We start from the raw sequence: 18907 nt of genomic DNA, 5'->3' as shown, positions 1-18907 counted from the left end.
GTACTAAAAGTGATATGAATTTCTTCTGAATTGATTGAGATTAACATTTAAACCAGAAGGAGTTATTACTGCGGAAATTTCTCACATGATTTCTAATATAGATATTATTAATTTTTCCTAAAAAACTGGGAACTTTGGGCGAGGCTCTGAAAGCCACGAGCGTTCAGATATTTATTTTAAAAGTCCCGCAAGTGAGATCTTCGTGCTTCGTAATATAGTGATGAAAACCGATATTTGTGTGTTATTAAAGCATGCCATTGTCGAACAATAGTTACGAAAGAGCCTATTAGCATACCATCTTTGGCGATTAATCGTTAGTCTAATGTTAATACGCAAGTGCCAGAAAATTGAATAAGTATATTAGATGTCTTTTTTCCTCCTCCCGCTGGTGTGGTGTGATGAGAGAGGGTGGTGGGCAATTCAGGTGTCGTCCTCGTCATTTGAACGCGGTTCAAAATTACGAATTCCGTCCCTAAATAGCCCTAATGTTGCTTTAAAACGGGACATTAATAAACTAAAGTAGTTAAACGACATTAAAAAACTAAAGTAACTAACTTACTTAAGTAAACTAAAGTAAACTAACTAGATGTCTTTCTTCCGACCGATTGAAAGCAAAATTTTAGGAAGAACGGCAATAGTAGTTACAATTGTTATTACATCTATCTATTTATTTAATTGACTGCATTTTTGAGCTGTCATGTTTACAAATATGCGAAAATACACACTGACAGATGGTTAAACACTATGAGATTCCAAATTTAATGCAGATTAGAGGTTTAATATGTTCACTAAATTTTATTTATCTAGTTCTTTTTGTTTGGTAGTTATGTTAAATTGTATTCGAATAGCTGAATGGACAACTTTTCTTTGAATGAATTCCGTCCAAAATTTGATAGAAATCTACAAATTTGACAGAAAGTGCATATGCCAAATTTCATCTGTCTAGTTCAAAATGTTTCTGAAATGTGTCTTCAGTGCTCATGGAGGTTTGAAATGTGTTGAATCGTAAAAGATTTTTACCAGAAAGTATGTCAGAGTCAAAAGTATGCCAGAAATTAAAAATTGACCTATGACTTACTTCTATGGCTTTAGTTTAGTTATATTAACGTCCCGTTTGAAGCAACACTAGGGCTATTTTGGGACGGACCTCGTAATTTTGAACTACGGTCAGATGACGAGGACGACACCTGAGCTGGCACCCCCTTCTCCACACCGCACCACATCAGCAGGAGGACGTTTGGTCATGACAGATTTAACGTGCAACAGACCCCCTTACACGACGGTTCTTCGGTGGAATCGGGTCTCGAACCTGAAACCCTCCGGTTCCGAAGCAAAGACCTTACCACCAGGCCACCGCGACCCCCCTACTTCTATGGCAATGATAAAGAATCTGAAAAGAAACCGTGAAAATTTTGCACATGTTCAAAGTTTTTTAAGGGTGTTTTATTTATTTTTATCTGTTTATCTATCTGTATTATTAGCAGTTGCAAGTCCGAATTAATGAACTAGACATTTTGATATAAATACATTTCAAGAATTATTTTGAAACTTATGTATATATATTAAAGGAAATGAGTTTAAGATGTCTGGGAAAATCATCACCCATGATCCATATTTATTTTTACATGCATCTGCATTAGGTCTCTTCTCTGGGATTTTTTTCATATAAAAGCTCTGCATATTTTTCTTTAATGTGTATAAATATTATTGTAGTTATGGAATATTTAATCTATCATTATTCAAAAATGATCTGCAACTTTTACAAAATAGGAAATCAATTGAATGGTTACTCGTGACACAATCATTTAATTAATTTGTAAGAGATATATTTGTTTTAAAACAAAATTTGAGAATGACATTAAATCTGCATTTCACATATTCAAAAATTCCATCTAAGTCCAAACACCATAATTACACACACACACACACACACACACACACATATTAATGAAATTCTTTTTCATGGAAAAAATTCAATACAGTTTGTTTTAATCTTTACCATATTACCATTTTAAATGAATGGAATGAATTTGTTAGCATAATATATCATTAAAAATATATAAAATTGAGATATTTTACAAAATTTTTGCTCATAACATAAAACGATTATTTTATTTTTCCATTTTTTCATATTTTTAAAACTGATTATAGTTTATTATAATCTACCGAAAGAAAAATTTCTTTATCCGTTTGATTTGTTACATCAACTTTAAGAATTCCTCGCTTCCAACTTCTTTTCCCTCGTCAAACACATTCCAGTCCACATAAAAGCAAAAATAACATTAAATTCTCTTAAGTTTTTACGCACTGAAGTTATGAAGATTGTTTATGTTAGTTGAGTGCTTATATTTTTGAAGATATTTCTTTTTCAGTTTGGAAAATTAAACAAACAAACAAAAAAATACTAATAGGTAGCTTTTTCGTCAGTAAATCTTTAAATAAGCATTTATAATCAGAACGCGATAACTTGAAAGATAATTTTATTATTAATTCTTTTTTCCTGCATCTGGCAATGAATTAATTTAATATCAAATATTTATTCTGTTTACTGCCATTAACTTTTTAGACTTGTACCATGCATTTAATCTTTTTAGAATAAAAAATATAGCACAATGATTTTAATAAAAGAAACATTAACATCAATAAATTAAAATATGTATTTTTATAAGCAAAAATGTAGTTTTTTCAATTTTAATAATGTAAATAATTTACAGATCTTTTTCCATGAAAATATAAAAAAAGTAATGCTCAAATTTTGTAAAGTACAATAACTTGAAATTTATAAATTAAAAGTCGTTTGACAACAAACAAAATTTTTATAGAAGATGAAAAAATATTTTTAAAAATTTAATGTAACTATTTTCTACAACGAAATGATAAGAATACTTCTTGAAGTTCTGCAGAGTTTTTAACTTCACTAAAAAATAAAAAGTTAAAATATCTGCTAAAAATTCTTAAATGATGGAGAAACATTATTTTTTAAAAAATCGAAACATTAAGCAGAAAAAAAATCTGATTAAAACAAAACGATCTTCATTCTAGGCAAATACAACACATGAACAATTTCTTATTCTAAATTTTCAAATTTTGATAATCTGTTTGAACTTTAAGTGTAAGAATAAGTCCTGCTAACGGTTTTTTTCCTACTCGCAAATCATTTTTAGTTCTAAAAAATAAATATTTTGCATTTCTATTTTCATACAAAAATTTATCTCCATCTGAAAATATGAATACAAAAGTTGAAATGAAAAATTTATGACATAAAATCCACGTATAATAAAAAATTTTCAGATAATTCTTTTGTTGCAACATTTTACGTTTAAGCGGGTTTTTTTAAACATTTTAACTTGTCACATTTCAAATGTATCAAGATGAAATTTTTTAATCAGCATTTTACTCTTTTCTTAATTTGCTAAAATTTTGAAATTCTATGCACATATGTATTGTTTATAACAATACATTATTTCAATCTTCTAGAATTTAATTTTTGTTTCATTTTAATTTAATTTGCATTCCAAATCCTTGCTACTTAATTTATTCCAAGATTAATAATAATTATCATAATGAGTTCTAAATTAAACAATAAAGAGTAGAAAATTTTAACATTTTTTTTAAAGAATACATTTTTTGTTACTCAAATGTGTTTTTCTAAAAAATTTTTTTATTATTATTTAGCAATTTTATATGCGGTCATTGAAGAATTTGAAAAAAAAAAAAAAAAAAAAAAAAGGCAATTTAGAAACTTTTAAGCTTTTAATATTGTTTTTCACCCCTTGTCTTTCCTCCCCTGTTTTCCTTAATATTGTAATCCACCATATTTGGTAAAAGGATATCTTCAATTAATATCGAAATATGATAAATGGCATAAAATTCGTGAGAGCAATTAAAAAGAAACTTCTCGCTTATGCATTAATAGAACCTTAAACATTCATTAAGAATGATAAAAAATTGTTGAGATTCTTTTAAGATAATAATTGAAATATCGAGGATAAATTAATCTGTGAAGCTTAGAATAATCCAGATCATCAGCGTATTCTTAATTTTAAATTATAAGTCAGCTTTTAATCGAATTATTTTCATATAAAATGTAGTTTGTCATTATTTTTTGTATTATTTCGTTTATTTTGGCAATTCGAATACTGCGTTTATTTTGGCGTTTCGAATATTTCTAAATTTTTCACAAGGAATTACTAATTTGTATAAAATAATTTGATTTGTGATAAACCGTTTAATTAGGATACTAAGAATAGTCTAACTTAAATACTTTATAAAATTCTGAAAAGCAGTTGTAAAGTGATTCAATTTTAAGTTAAATTCAAAATATTGCATTTTTTAATTTTTTTAAATATCTGCAAAATAAATAAAAGTTAAATTAAATATCAGTATAAAAATTATAATGGGTTTGACCAATCAGTTCCTATAAATTAAGCGAGAAAGTGAAATAATTAATCTCTTACAGATCTTAAATTAAATAACTAGCCGCTTCATCAGAAGAATATTTGAACTCATTTCCAAACGCTGCACATTAAAATTAAGCCTTATTTTACACAGAAAAAGTGTAATATCGCTTAAGCTTGGAGATAAATTTCAGACACAATTTTTTAAAATCTATTTTAAAAACAAATGCAAATTATCTCTTTGCTGTCTGTTTTGAATTATAAATTACGCTTCGTTTGTCTGTATAAAACAGAATACTTTTATCGTCTGCAATTTCTTATGTTTATTTAGTATGAAGAAATCGGAAAAACTACATTAATGTTAGAATAAAGTTTTCATAATTTTTTGAGAACGTCTATTAGTTTGATTTTATTTAAGAAGTTGATACAATAATTAATTTTTGGACAATAGTAATAATAATTTGGATAATAGTAATAATAATCATTGTGAGCCATTTTTTAAAAAAATGGAACTAAGTTTAGTAAAAATTTGTTTTATGAAAGGAATTTCTTTGATGATTTTAACCGTTAGCAATATGTTTAAATAGCTTGACTTTTTAAATGGTTTTTATTTTTTTTTTTTTTTAATCCTGTAATGTTAACACTATCATTGCTGATCTGCATCAGATTTTTCACAAAATCCACCAACGGTTATAGTTATTTCTCATAAATGTAAATTCCATTTCTTTCCATTGTACTATAAAGTACACAAAATGAGGGTAATTTATTAGCAATTTTTTTTTTCTTCTCACAACAAAAATTCTATATTTTCTTTATTATTGCATTCTTTGAATCGAGGTCTGCCAATTTACCTAATGAAAGTATTAATTATTTCATTGCTGTACATTTTACTATGGTTATCAATGAAAATAAATTTTCAAAAATGGAAATAATATATCTTAGAACAGCAACCAAATTGGAATCAATAAAGAGACAGCACTTTGGGTTTTAAGATCACTGAGAAGTTTTATTCATTTATTTATTTTTGGATAAAATTTTGTTCGGAGAAAACATATCTGAAAAATATAAAACTGTGAAACCAAAAGGAAATAGTCATAAACCAGCATTTTATATTTTGGGATGAACTGCTACTTTTGCCCCACTTGATATGTCCAGAAGAATTTTATTGATGAAATTTGGAAATGATATATAAAACATAAGAAAAATTATTTCAATATCAGTGACTATACACATAGTAAGCAAATGCACAGAATTAATATCGCGAAGGAATATTTCTGATTATTTTGACTTTATTAAATCTATATTTCTCAATAGATGCGTTAAATAAGTATTAAATACAATTAAGAACTCATTTTTTTTATCCATCAGTTAAAGAATTTAAGCGTTTTTGTTTCTTTTATTAATTTTGAATCAACTTTTTTAAGCATCTCATATTTTTACGTGAGATATATTTGTAATTTATCATCATCTTCTCGTCAACCGCATGTTTATTTTCTTGAAAATTTATTCACTCCTTTATAGGGGAGACTATTGTTTTCATTATGACTGTTATCTTCGCATACGCTGCCATCTTCTTGCAAACATGTAAACTATTTCAAGCAATTCTCATTAATACTAAGTTATGAAAATTATTGTTGTTTATTATTCACATTTTGCTTAACCGTACAGATGCTTTTTTGAAATGTAAAACGCAAAATTTTTGAAGGATTATATATTTTTAATCACGATCTTCAAGAATTGTTTAAGGTTTTCTTTATATTCTAGTTAATGCAATATAATTTGGTAAGTGCAGTTGCTGTTTGTATGTTCGAAGATAACTTGTAAAAGGTACCACGTGTTAGAATTGCAAACTTTTATTCTTATATCATTAATCACAAATATATCCTACATTATAAATCATTTATCCGATGTAAAGGGAGTTTATCTTTTTTTTAGTTATACTACCATATCACGGAGCAAGATGGGAAAAAAAGTATAAATATTAATATTGAGGTTATAAAAAAGCAGTTAGAGTTGCCTGTATTGAAGAAGAAGAGAAAATTGCAAATTACTTTTGGTTTTCTAATTGTATAGAGAGTTTTCTAAAGTAAAGGGTGTCCCAAAATTAGCGCAAGATGTGAATTTGCCACCATTCGTCCAGAAACTCTATTAAAAACCGTTTGACAGCTGACAGCTTAGGCTTAGTGAAAATTTAGCGTTACATGATAGAATAACGTGTTAGGGCAAGATTTGAATTAAATATAAAAAACACGGCTTCCCCCCCTTTAAATAGTTATATTTTTTTATTTAATCGCAAAGTACACAGGATAGGGTTATGTATGGAGCAACAGATAGGACAAATGGATTTCATGACTTTGCTGGCACATACGCATTCTTTCGTCGAAATTTTCCATGACCATTTTGCATAAATGTGGCTGAATTTCGTTGATGCAGCTTTGAATTTCCTCCTTCAATGCACGCGAGCTTGTGGGCTTATTGGCATAGACCTTTGTGTTCAAATAACCCAGTAAAAAAATCCAATGGTGTTAAATCACACGATCTAGGGGACCAATTATCAAAGTTTCGAAGTTTGGCAGTCAGACCTTCATTATTTTTGAAATATTATTCAACAATTCTGTCATTTAAAGCTCCACTTTTACTAACCCTAAGCTGTCAGCTGTCAAATGCTTTTTAATAGGGTTGTCAACACTTTACTGCACGAATGGTGGCAAATTGAATTCTTGTGTTAATTTTGGCACACCCTTTATTTAACTTAAATTTATCACGTCGGTTTGGCCTTTGGTGGATTTTAAAATGGCTGAGAATGAAATGCTTAATTGTAATGTTTTGAAATACATTAGAAAAGTATTTACTGAAAAATAATATTTTTTATTTAATAGATTAATATTTAATAAAGTAAAAAAAATGAAGGGCATATTGACAAAGATAGGAATTTGGGATTTCCAATGGCCAATAATAAAAATCGACTTGTCGAGTGGAATTGAGGAAAAAATAGCTGGAAAAGAATGGTTGAAGCAAACTATTTCCGACAAGGTAAGCTATAAAATTATATATTCGAAAGCGAGAAAAGACAAGTTTGTCAAGGGCAACAGCTTCAAATCCACCTATTTTGAATTAAAAACCTCGACGATACAAATTGATATTAAAGTCATTTTCCTTATTTTTATATTTTGTATCAGGGAAAATTGAAGGAATAACAGCAATGTGATCTAAAAAGGTACAAAACTATCGTGTGCCATGAATCCCTTTGCATACGGTTATAATTTTCATTTCTTAAGATAATTAACCCTGCATTGCTTATAAATAGTGAAAAATAAAACTAAATAAATGTTAAATAAAAATTTAAAATTTATTAGTAAACTAAAGAACAAATGATTAGTTTTCTGCCATACAATAGAAAAAGTAATCCATGATATAATAGTCACTTCTGTAAGTTTTTTATTTGGTTAAATTTCAATCTAAAAATTCTTTAATTGCTTAGCTACTATAATTGTAGTACATCTTAATTATACCAAAAGGTTAAATCAAGGAAATTTCAAAAATAAATTTATTTTATCATTTAACATTACTTTTCGATTATTAATTAAATTATAATATTTTTGTTTATTTTAAAAAAAGTCATTAAAATAAACTTCATATGTATTTGAAATTTTACACTGAAAATATAAATTAATCGATTAATAGGATGACTTCCAAAAAGTTAATTCATTAAATTCAGACTAAAAGCACAAATTTGTTAAAAAGAGAAGAGAAACGCTGACATCTGGCAGACGATAAAATTCATTATCAAGTTTTTATGATCCTGTAGATGCCACGTCTTTAATTATAAATACTACTCATTCGTATATTTCTAAATAACAGCATTTCTTATCATCTAATATTGAAATAAAATTTAACTTTTGACCCTTTTTAAATCGTCAACTTTTTTTCTCAGTGGTGGCAATCCATGAGCATATGACGTACAACAAGTATGCCCGGATGATTTAATTTTGAAATACTTTGCGCATCCAGAAAATAAAAGAGGTGCAATTATAAGTAACTGTAACCAGCAGTAATCATGTTTTTGCACATGTACTTGCTTGGTACATTGCAATCATTAGTAATGTATGCGCACTTGTACCTGTAATCACCAATAACGTACATGCATCCAGAAAATAGAAAAGAGCAATTACAAATAACTGTAACCAGCAGTAACCACTAATAATCTACAGGTGCATGTGCTTGCAATCTTCAGTAATGTACAATATGCACATGTACCTGCAATCTCCAATAACGTACAAGTACCTGTATTCGTTAGTAATGCTCACGTGCCTGCATCGGCAGTCATCAGTATAGTGCATGTGCAATCACAACAGACAGTAATCACTAGTAATGTACATGTACATGGATTTGCAATCAAACAATGAGGCACCTGTACAGTCGTCAGCAAAAATAATGAGACATTTCCGTAACTTAGCTACCATCGCATCTTCATAAAACTAGGAGCGATGGAAACGGCCCAAGGGAACAAGTATATTAAGATAGACGCATTGATTAACTGGGCAAATAATGCGACAGTGGGAATAACGGGTTAGTTAATAAATATCTTGAAATTTTTGCATTACTCTTAATTCGACTTTTTCCGCTCAATTAATTGCTCGTGGTGAAGTTATCCCCCCAAAATGTTTTGTAAGCGTCTGATGAAAATTTTGAAAGTCATAACATTTGGACAAAATATGAGTCGAAAGCTAAATGAATTATAGAAACTTTTGATGAAATCTCGAGATGTGTTGTACGTTTCTCATTTTTTTATTAATTTAAAAGGACAAAATTTCACTATATAATGTATTAATAAAAAATAATACATTTTTATAAATTTTTGAATATACTGTGAAGAAAAAGTAATTGCTACCTACTAATATTTTTATGATAATAAAACATCGGAATTATAAAATTATGTGCTGAGATTTACTTAATATATGATCTTTAATGAGTTGACTCTTTTCAATGAAGATTTAAGTGAACAAAATTAATTATATCCCAAGAATTACAGCGAATTTGATGCACATATAGAAAAGACATACTAGATCGAAGTATTAAAAAGAAATACTTCTCGGCAAGCTAGAAGACAAAAGTTGATGCTTTAACATCTAATTTACGATTTTCAAATTTTTTTCACTCCACAGACAATAAGGTTTATTTAACATATATATATATATATATATATATATATATAAAGAACTTAAAAACACGCAGTTTCTAGAAATTTTTAAGCTGATTGTTTTTGCATAATGTTGCCATTAAATCCTTCTGGTTTTTTTTTTATTTCATTAGTTTAATTCAAGCGTTTAATCTTTACTCCATGTGCATTTAAGGAATTTCAAACTATGAAATTAAGGAAAAGTACAAGCTTTTTTTCATTTTTTTTTTCAAAACTGGTAACCTAAATTGTTGATGTTAAAAATATTCCAAATTAAGAATTGAAAATCATTTTTTTAACCTTCTACTTCTAAGATATTGCAGTTATCGAAAATCTTCTTGTACAAAAGTTGTTCGTCTTAATGGGACGCTAATTTGACTAATTGGATTTATTTGGGCATTTTTAATATTAAGAATGTTATAGCGAAAGGAAAATTTCCACCCAGCCATTTCCACAACCCTTTGAAGTAGATGGTCCATTTACGAACTCGTCCGAAGATTTTACATTTCTAACAACATATTACAAGCATGTTAAAATCTAAACAAAATTACACTTAGTTATCTTGTTCTTCACATATGCAAAGCGTTATATATATATATGTATATATATTTGAGCTAATGCTGGTTTTGGGTTCTAAGGACCATGATCGGTGAAGAACTGAAGAGAATGAATGTTCTCATGCAATTCTTGTCATGAGAACCATTCTTCCGAAAGGAATCTACCTAAAGAAAACTCGGTTTTCGTAATGGGAAAAGTTCTAGTTAGTTATCGAAATAAATCTGTTCCCTCGAGTAATTTCCATCGTCACAAGTTTTGTAAAGATGCAATAATAAATAGTAAAATTGCAGAACCCCATTATTTTTGTTAACGACTGTACTTGCAGTCATCAGTAATCATAGTATAATTGAAGATGATATCAGTTAGACTTTAGAAGATACACTAAATTGAATTTATCCTCTGAATATGATGTTATAAAGACTGATTCCGTTCATTGGTTTGGCATCATTTCTAATCAGACGATCTAATTAGGATTAACTAAACATCAAGTGGATAATTTATTAGTTCTGAAATTTGGTAATATTCTATTAAACAATTTATTCACTTCTTTGCAGAAAAAAAAAATCCACAATTTTACAATAACATGAAATGAAGGTTACAAGCAAACAGTAAAAAGTTAGTCTTCAATGATTAATAAAGCAAGAAATGTCATTACTGAAAAACTCTATTACTTCAAGCTTCCTTCGTAAAAAAACTGTAAACTACTATCAAAAATTTGCTTTGAAAAATTCACAGAAGTTCATGCATCTTTAACCGTTTATTCTAATACAGAATGAGTGTAAAATCATGTGATTTTCCCTCGTTGGTTTTTCTTGAAATTATTATTTAAAGAGGATTAAAAAAAGTTGGTAGCCGAGATAATGAGCCACAGTGATTGAAAAATATGATATTTTAATTTTCCTGTACTAACTTGCATATCGGCGAAAATGTTTAAGGGGTGATTGCTGTTATATATATCTGGCCTCGTGACATTGACCCCTTTTCTGAAATATCACTTATCACAAAATATCAATAGATGATATATCCATTATCCTACAGACAAAAATTGTGTGGTCATTTCATACTTTTTATTAATGACTTCATAAGCTCTTTGGAAAAACTTTCCGTATTTAAATCTGATTTTGTTTTTGAAATCAGCGAATATCATGAAAGTATCATCTTCAGAGTGAATTCACTTTTTATAACCCAAGAACAAACGTGCAGTAAAAATACATCTTGTAGCAGCATGTACAATAGTAGCTTTTGAATATACGCACAAGCACATACATGAACACTTACACTAACTCAAGTCAAATCAAGAAGTAAATATAATTAGTTGATAAACAGAACTACTTTAAAAAATTGACTGAATTGGTTTCACTGTAGACTTAGTTGTTATTGGAACTTTACTGACATGTTGATCAAAATTTGATCTAACACAGAATGTTAAAAGATATTTTGATTCTACAAAATTGGAATTTAAGAGAAAATTTTCAAGTGTAAAACAAACCAGGAATACTATTTATGACCACCAAGCTTCCGGTTGAAATATATGAACACAACTACAGTTTATTATATTTAAATTTCTCATCTAGCAATATTTCATTGGCACTTTTTAATTAGATAAAGTTTGTACAAGAATTTCATTTAATCAAATAAATATATGAATGAGTTTTTAAATTATGATTTACATACCCAAAATCCATGATTTCTCTCAATGATTGAAGTTATCTCAATGATACAATGATCGAAGATCCATGATTTCTCTCAATGATTGAAGTTATCTCAATGATACAATGATCGAAGACCCATGATTTCTCTCAATGATTGAAGTTATCTCAATGATACAACGATCGAAGATCCATGATTTCTCTCAATGATTGAAGTTATCTCAATGATACAATGATCGAAGATCCATGATTTCTCTCAATGATACAATGATTGAAGTTATCTCAATGATACAAAAATAAATATTGCTTATCGTTATTCTGTAGCAAATCTCTGTATTTTTATATTTGTATATTTTCGTAAATGCTCATCGCTTAATGAATCTCTTTTGAAGTTTTTTTATGCCCTCTGCAATTTATTTTCAATCAGGTCGCGTAGATTTCTGAAAATAGTTTATTACTTACTAATGAACTTGTAAACTCATCACCTGTGTAAGATATACCAAACTGCCATTTTACAACTGCTGTTGTTGTTTAAAGTTGTTTAAAGAAAATTTCAGAATTTTGGTGCAACTTTTTTTTTGTAGAATTTTTATTGGAAACTTCACAACAAAAGTTTTAGGAAAATTAGCATCTCCATACACCTATATTTAGTAATGGATGTTAAAATATAAGAAGCTCCTGTTTTCTTTTCTCGTATTCGAAGTATGCAAAGAGAAAATATGGGAAGCGTCAAAAAAATTTAAGCTCGAAATTGTTAACGAATCTCCACGTTTCTTTTCCACATGTTTCCATTCAGAGAAATTCTGTCTGTCCAACTGTCAAATGAAGTAAATACGATAGCTATTAAACATAAAAAACCAGACAGATAAACTTTGGTACAGAATGCTATTTTTCCTCATCAAAATACACCATATCAAATTTTGAACAGAATCCCTCAAGGAGTTGACAATCTGTCATTTTGTATTTTCATATATCTATAAGCACTATAACTTGAAAACATAGGAATTTAAATAAATGAAATTTGATATATAATTTTGCAACTACAATTGTAGTTTTATGCCAAATTTTTGGTTTCATTTTTTGGGTACTTGTGTATTAACCATATGCCAGGGATTAATCGCCAAAGAACACATGTTAGAGTCCATAAAAATGCTAGATTCAACCAAAGATCTATATTTAGTAATTATTGTTCGCTAATACCACACAAGGCATCCGAGGTCTTACAAACGGTTCACAATCTTATGTGTCTGGGGAGAGATGGATTGCTTCTTTATTAGGGAACATGCAAGAGAGAGTTTGAGAGAAACCATTTCTGCTGGTTCACGTTTAGTTTTTTATATCAGATTCAGAACATATGCTTCTTTTTCGATAGAGCCTATCCCTCTGACTGTTTATTCCGCGATTTCCTTTGATTTGAAGCTAGTACATATTTTGATGCATACCATGATTTTCAAGGACTTATATGTTGATTGTTGATTTAATTTATGTCATGCTATGATCGAGTTGACTATAACACTAATTCACTACTTTTACAAATATTTGAATTTATTTGCAAACATTGCATCAAAATGGTTTTTCTAAAAAAAATTAGCGGTTAGAGGATAATTTGCAACCAAAGCAGTTGGATCTATGAGCTTATTCATAGACATCTGCACTAAATGTACAATAACAATGTACAATGCACAATAAGTACAGATGTACAATGTACAATAAGTGAATTCAGTAATAGAGAGATAATTAGTGCTTCAAACGTTTCAGCAGTTTACGAACGGAATGCGCTGACAGTTTATGTTCTGAAAGCAACCAATATCATTTTCATAAACGGATCAACAAGCATTACGTGGAAATTGCAGAATTACAAATTAGAGATTTCTTGTTGAATTATTTTAATAGCTTGTAAATTTCATGTTTAAAACCCTGCATCTAACGGGTGAGGTACAGTGTCTTAGTTTTAAAAAAGAAGGAGTTCTAAATAATTGGATGAGATTTAGGAGGGGGAAAAAACAGAAAAGAAGAACAGAAAAAAATCGGAAAAAATAGCTAATATTGAAATCTAAAAGTAAAATATAATCTATTGATACAAAAAAGAATCTCTTTTTCAGGAAAAAATATATATATGCAATGAATTATTCGTACTGTACTCTGTAACGTAATCAATTATTTTACATTCATTCACAAAAGCTATTCTGAATTATCTTTATTGAAGGAACAAACTCTTTATGCAACATAAAGTCAATTTATTTCCTCCTTAATTATGAAATATCGATTTTTTCTTAAACCAAAATTCATCGACCAGTCCTCACTTTTAAGTTGGAACTCACGTAGTGATATATACGAGCCACAAAGTTTGAAATTCTCCTAATGGAAATCAAGGAAAATTCTCTTTATTCTGTCTCTGAAACGGCATCGAAACCATGAAGAACACTTTTACAAACATGTCGCATGAACGCTTTGTTTTGATCTGCCACGTGCTGCAGCAAAGACACATTTTCAAGACCAAGAGAGGAAAACAGGATTTTAACGTTCAGATTTGTTTTATGTTTTTAGTACAATAAGAAGCGAAACTCAATATTTGGCAAACACATGTTTTGTTCATTCTACCTTCTGGCTCATACACAAGGAATATTGTTATTAATCAGTGTAAAAGTCAACAGAAATGGAGTGAAATTCAATAACAACAACCAAATACTAATAACAATAATCAAAATAAATAAATAATAACAATAATTAACTGTGGAATTAAAAATTATCTCGAAACTGATATCCGAATGTCAAAGGATAAAGAACTATTGGTTTATAGGTAACAACATCTCACATATAAACAAGAAGAAACTTTTGTTTCAAGTAGATCTTTATACTAGATATATAAAAGTCATATTTTATATCACTTATATTCATATGTCTTTTATCTCACATATATATAAGTAGCACAACAGGTATTTAGATTGCTATGTTTTATAGTCATTAGAAGAAAAAAAAGAACATCACTCATCAAAAAGTATTGATATGTATATGTGGTGGTAGTTCTAATTAAAGTTGGTTTGAAGTGTCTAGAGCTTAGGAATTATGAACACTTATACTTATATGATGTGAATTATGGTTCGCTTATGTGATACAAAAGTTATATTGATTTAAGCCCTTCAAATATCATCAGTTTAACAAAAAAGTAAAAAAGTCATTAATAAAAGAGATTAAAAGTTAATTGAAAACTTTTGTCGAAGTACCAAGAGGTTAAGAGCCATTGATTTACAAAAAAACATTTCACATAGCCCCATATAATATAAAATATATTTTGATTTCAACCAATCAAAACTTATCGGAAGAGAAGCGGAAACAAAACCATTGATCAACAAAAACTGTTGATGTAGGGGTGTGAATAAAACAGATTTGAAATACTACCCAAAAGTACCATAAGATTAAGAACCATTGATTTATATAAACATGAACCTGCATGCATTCAAGTCGTGTTCTTTGTTACATGTAGGAACTAAAATGAATTTTGATTCAATCATTGAAAACTCACTGTAAAAGAAACAGAATTAAAAAAAAGATTGATTTTGATTAAAAAGATTTAAAGTAATTTGGAAAATTGGCTCCGAGCAAAAAAAGAGATCTATAGATTTCCACAAAACTTTAATTCACATATATCGAGGATCCTTTTATCACATGTATGCACAATTATTTTGATTTTAATCATCCAAATTCATCTGATAAAAGAATGGAATTCAACATAAATCTCTGATGCAATAACATGATGTTAGCATAGACATCTGAGTTTCGGATGGTGGAAGATTAGGTACAATGGACTTAAACAAAGCATTGTCTCATACAAATTCAAACAATACAGAAGTTGTTTTCTTTTTTTCACTTGATGGCAATGGGTTCTCGGAGTGTATGAATTCAAAGGTTCTTAATCTCTAGATATAAGTTTCTAGTGAAAGATAGAAAGAAAGTGGCATAAAATTCAAGCATGTATTGAATCTAGAACTGCCTTTAAGAAAACAAATATAAACAATATGAGAGCTAAATTACCTTATGCGGAAAATCGAAAGTAATTTTGATTTTAATAATTCAGAACTCATAGGGAAAGGAGATAAATCGAGATTAATGATGGATAAAAACGATTGAAACTGATTTTGAAAATCAAATGTCAAATATCAAAATGTCGAGAACAAGTGATTTTTAATAAAGGCATTGAAAAGACAAGTACATAATTGAAACAGAAAAGATTTTAATTTTGATAATTCATAACTTAGGAAAATAAGAAAAATCGAGATTATTGATGGATAGAAGCGGTTAAAACTGAGTTCCAAAATCATGTGCCATATATCAAAAAGTTAAGAACCAGCGATTTCAATAAAAACATTAAGTTGACAGGTGCGGAATTGAAACTTTGAGAGATAGCATTGCGGTTAGCGGGGGCTTTAGCCGGTTCTACAGAGAAAAAGAAACCGAAAGACGGTACTCACCTGTAGCACGACAGAGAAAAGTGGATCGACTCCGCAAGACGTTACGCTGCTCACCGATCGGAATCCCCCGCGAAACTCCACACCGACGACCGCGAGAGGGCGTCAGGACCACCCGTTCAGCGAATGGCAGGGGGAGATGCTCTGCCGGTGAGGCAACTTCGCAGGCGCCAAAACAAATGCGATCCGTTTCAGAATGAAGGAGGAAATCGCACTACCCACTATTAGCAGCACTCCCCCCACCCGACGACCCCTTTCCTGCAGGAAGTTCTAATGACATTTCATACGTCCGAATGGGGGGGGGGCGAGGGAGGGGGAGGATACTCGTGTATGATGGGTAGCATTAGTTCATAGCTTGAATGGGAACCACTTTCCCCTTCAGTAGTAGTGTGGTGGGGTTGTGGAATCAAGCAGATTTTTAATGAATTGATTGTCTCAGTGATCCACACCGACTTTTTTTTTTATTAGTTTTGATTGGATGCCTGCGTGAGTGATTTTTTTTCTCAGTTTTACCCTCTTCCCCTCTTTGTGAGGAATTTTGGGATATGTAATGATAAATGTCAAAATTTTGAGTGCAATAATGCATAAATAAATTTCATTAATTTTAAAAGTATCGATTTGTTTTCACGTAAAATAGAAAAAATATTTTCGCACTCAGTACCCGGCAACTTTTTTTTCGGTACTTTTTGTACCTTACCGCCCTCTTCCCTTCCCTTTGTTCCATATCACCCTGATTACAGGGAACAAAATACAGTATATCGTCATGAGATTTCCTTTCTTTCTTTTAGAAGCGCTTGATTTGCCTTTCGATCAAGTTTAAAAGTTTTGCTAGAAAAATTATATAAATTTAGAACGAAATTTTATATTCCTTTCGAAAAAAAAAAAAAAAAAAAGGAAAAAAAATCTAGTACCGAAGTAAAAAAAAAAAATCCCTAATAAAAAAAAAGAAGAAAAAAAAATATCCCTATAAAATCCTAATTCCCTATTTCTCCAAAAACAAAGCACAGTCCTTCACTTTAAGCCTCATTTTCAAAGACGTTTTATTTTATTGTACAGATATTTACATTTATGTGTGTATAACAAACGACCTTTGCATCTAAAAAATAATTTCTCTACATTCATTTAACCATGAACAAAATTCTACATTTATTCAAATAAAAATAAAGATTACCTTATATATGCCTTTTTTGTTGTTATATATATGTTTTTTGTCTTGATATTACGCGTATTTGATTTTCTAAATTACAGTAACATGCAAACATTGTAATTACAGAAAATATCAGCTTTTTAATAATATTAATAATTTTACATATTTATATTACGCATTTGTTTGTTTAATGATTGTTATGTAAAAAAATCATCAATTATTGTTCCTGTTGTATCCAATATATCCAAAAAGCTCAGCAATATTTATTTCGCTCTTATGTTGATCTTTTTTTTTTTTTGGAGACTAAACAAAAAATTGACTATGTAATGTCCTCCCTAAAAATTATCCGTGGTCCCCAAATTAAAGAATACGTTTAAAAAAACACCTGAAGATTCATTCATTAAAACTACGTAGTAAAAATTATTCTAAAAGGCTTTCTAGTTTCTCGGTTGCGAAATATACAAACAAAAAGTATCGTAAACGTCAAAAAACTCGAATTCGAGAATATGACGAATGCCTTGCTTCAAAACTCTCTGGGATCAAAAAACACATTTTTGGAATATAACTGGCTGGATAACCATGCCCACGATAATTTAAAAACTCTTTGAGCTGGACAATTTAAATTTGGTTTCTGGTCTTTTTCAAATTTTTCTAATTTCTAACATGTTTTGGATGAAGTCCGTTCAGAGAAATTCTGTCTGTCTGGCTTCCGAATATTAGTTAACGCGATAACAGAAAAAAGAAGAAAACTAGATAGATAAAATTGTGTACAAATTTTGAACATCTAAAATTCAGATGTGTATTAAATTTGAAACCGAATTCATCGAGAGATTAGCTGTCTATGAGTCCGTACTTTCGCAAGCACGTAACGCGTTAATTCAAAAACGCGAAGTCTTATTGTGGTTCTATATACAATTTTTATTATCATGTGAGAACACGATGCTGTTTTGGTCAGGGGGTTTTGAAGCTCGAAATCGCGTAGGCTATGAATAAAGCATAAATGGCAATTTTCATCGTCATATTTTAATCGCATATATTTTTTTTACCTGCTTTTACCAGTATTGCATTATTATTATTATGTATGCTTCTTTGAAAGCAGATGCGTTTTTAAAAGGTCGAAGTAGAGCTATGACATCATAGCTGTTATTTCATCTCGAAATCGGTCGAGCTCCAAAACTTTGTATATATATATATATATAGTGAAAATGACCGATAGAGAAGTCTCGTGCTTGTTTCAAATCGGTTTAAACTGGTTAATGACTTAAATTAATTAAGACAAATAATGACTTAAAAGATAATAATGTTCTCACATGATAATTTGAAATTTGCGATCGTAGTTTTCATTTTCATTTTATTTTTTTATTTTTAACTTTTTGTGAAAAAAAAGATTCGAAAATACGAGATTCAGTTTCCTGGTATGTGTGTATTAACTACATACCAGCAATTAATCGAGGAAAATGATCACATTTTAATTGACTCTTTTGTAACTATTATTCGTCAAATGCTTTTGA

At 29.4% G+C, this 18907-nt stretch overlaps 1 protein-coding gene across 3 annotated transcripts in view; it reads right to left on the bottom strand.

Annotated features, from left to right (window-relative positions):
• LOC129976599 (homeobox protein cut-like) overlaps positions 1-18907 on the bottom strand; it is a 283318-nt gene that overhangs the window by 107056 nt on the left and 157355 nt on the right. Inside the window, exon 1 of one of the 3 annotated variants that reach the window (XM_056090241.1) lies at positions 16253-16376. The exons of the other annotated variants lie outside the window; for them this stretch is intronic. The gene's annotated coding sequence lies outside the window, so the exon portion shown is untranslated. Of the gene's footprint in view, positions 1-16252; positions 16377-18907 lie in introns of those variants that run through there. 3 annotated transcript variants of the gene reach the window in all.

This window comes from Argiope bruennichi, chromosome 7 (genome assembly GCF_947563725.1).
Source record: "Argiope bruennichi chromosome 7, qqArgBrue1.1, whole genome shotgun sequence".
Classification (NCBI taxonomy): domain Eukaryota; kingdom Metazoa; phylum Arthropoda; class Arachnida; order Araneae; family Araneidae; genus Argiope; species Argiope bruennichi.
This window is presented reverse-complemented; position numbering and strand designations above follow the sequence as displayed.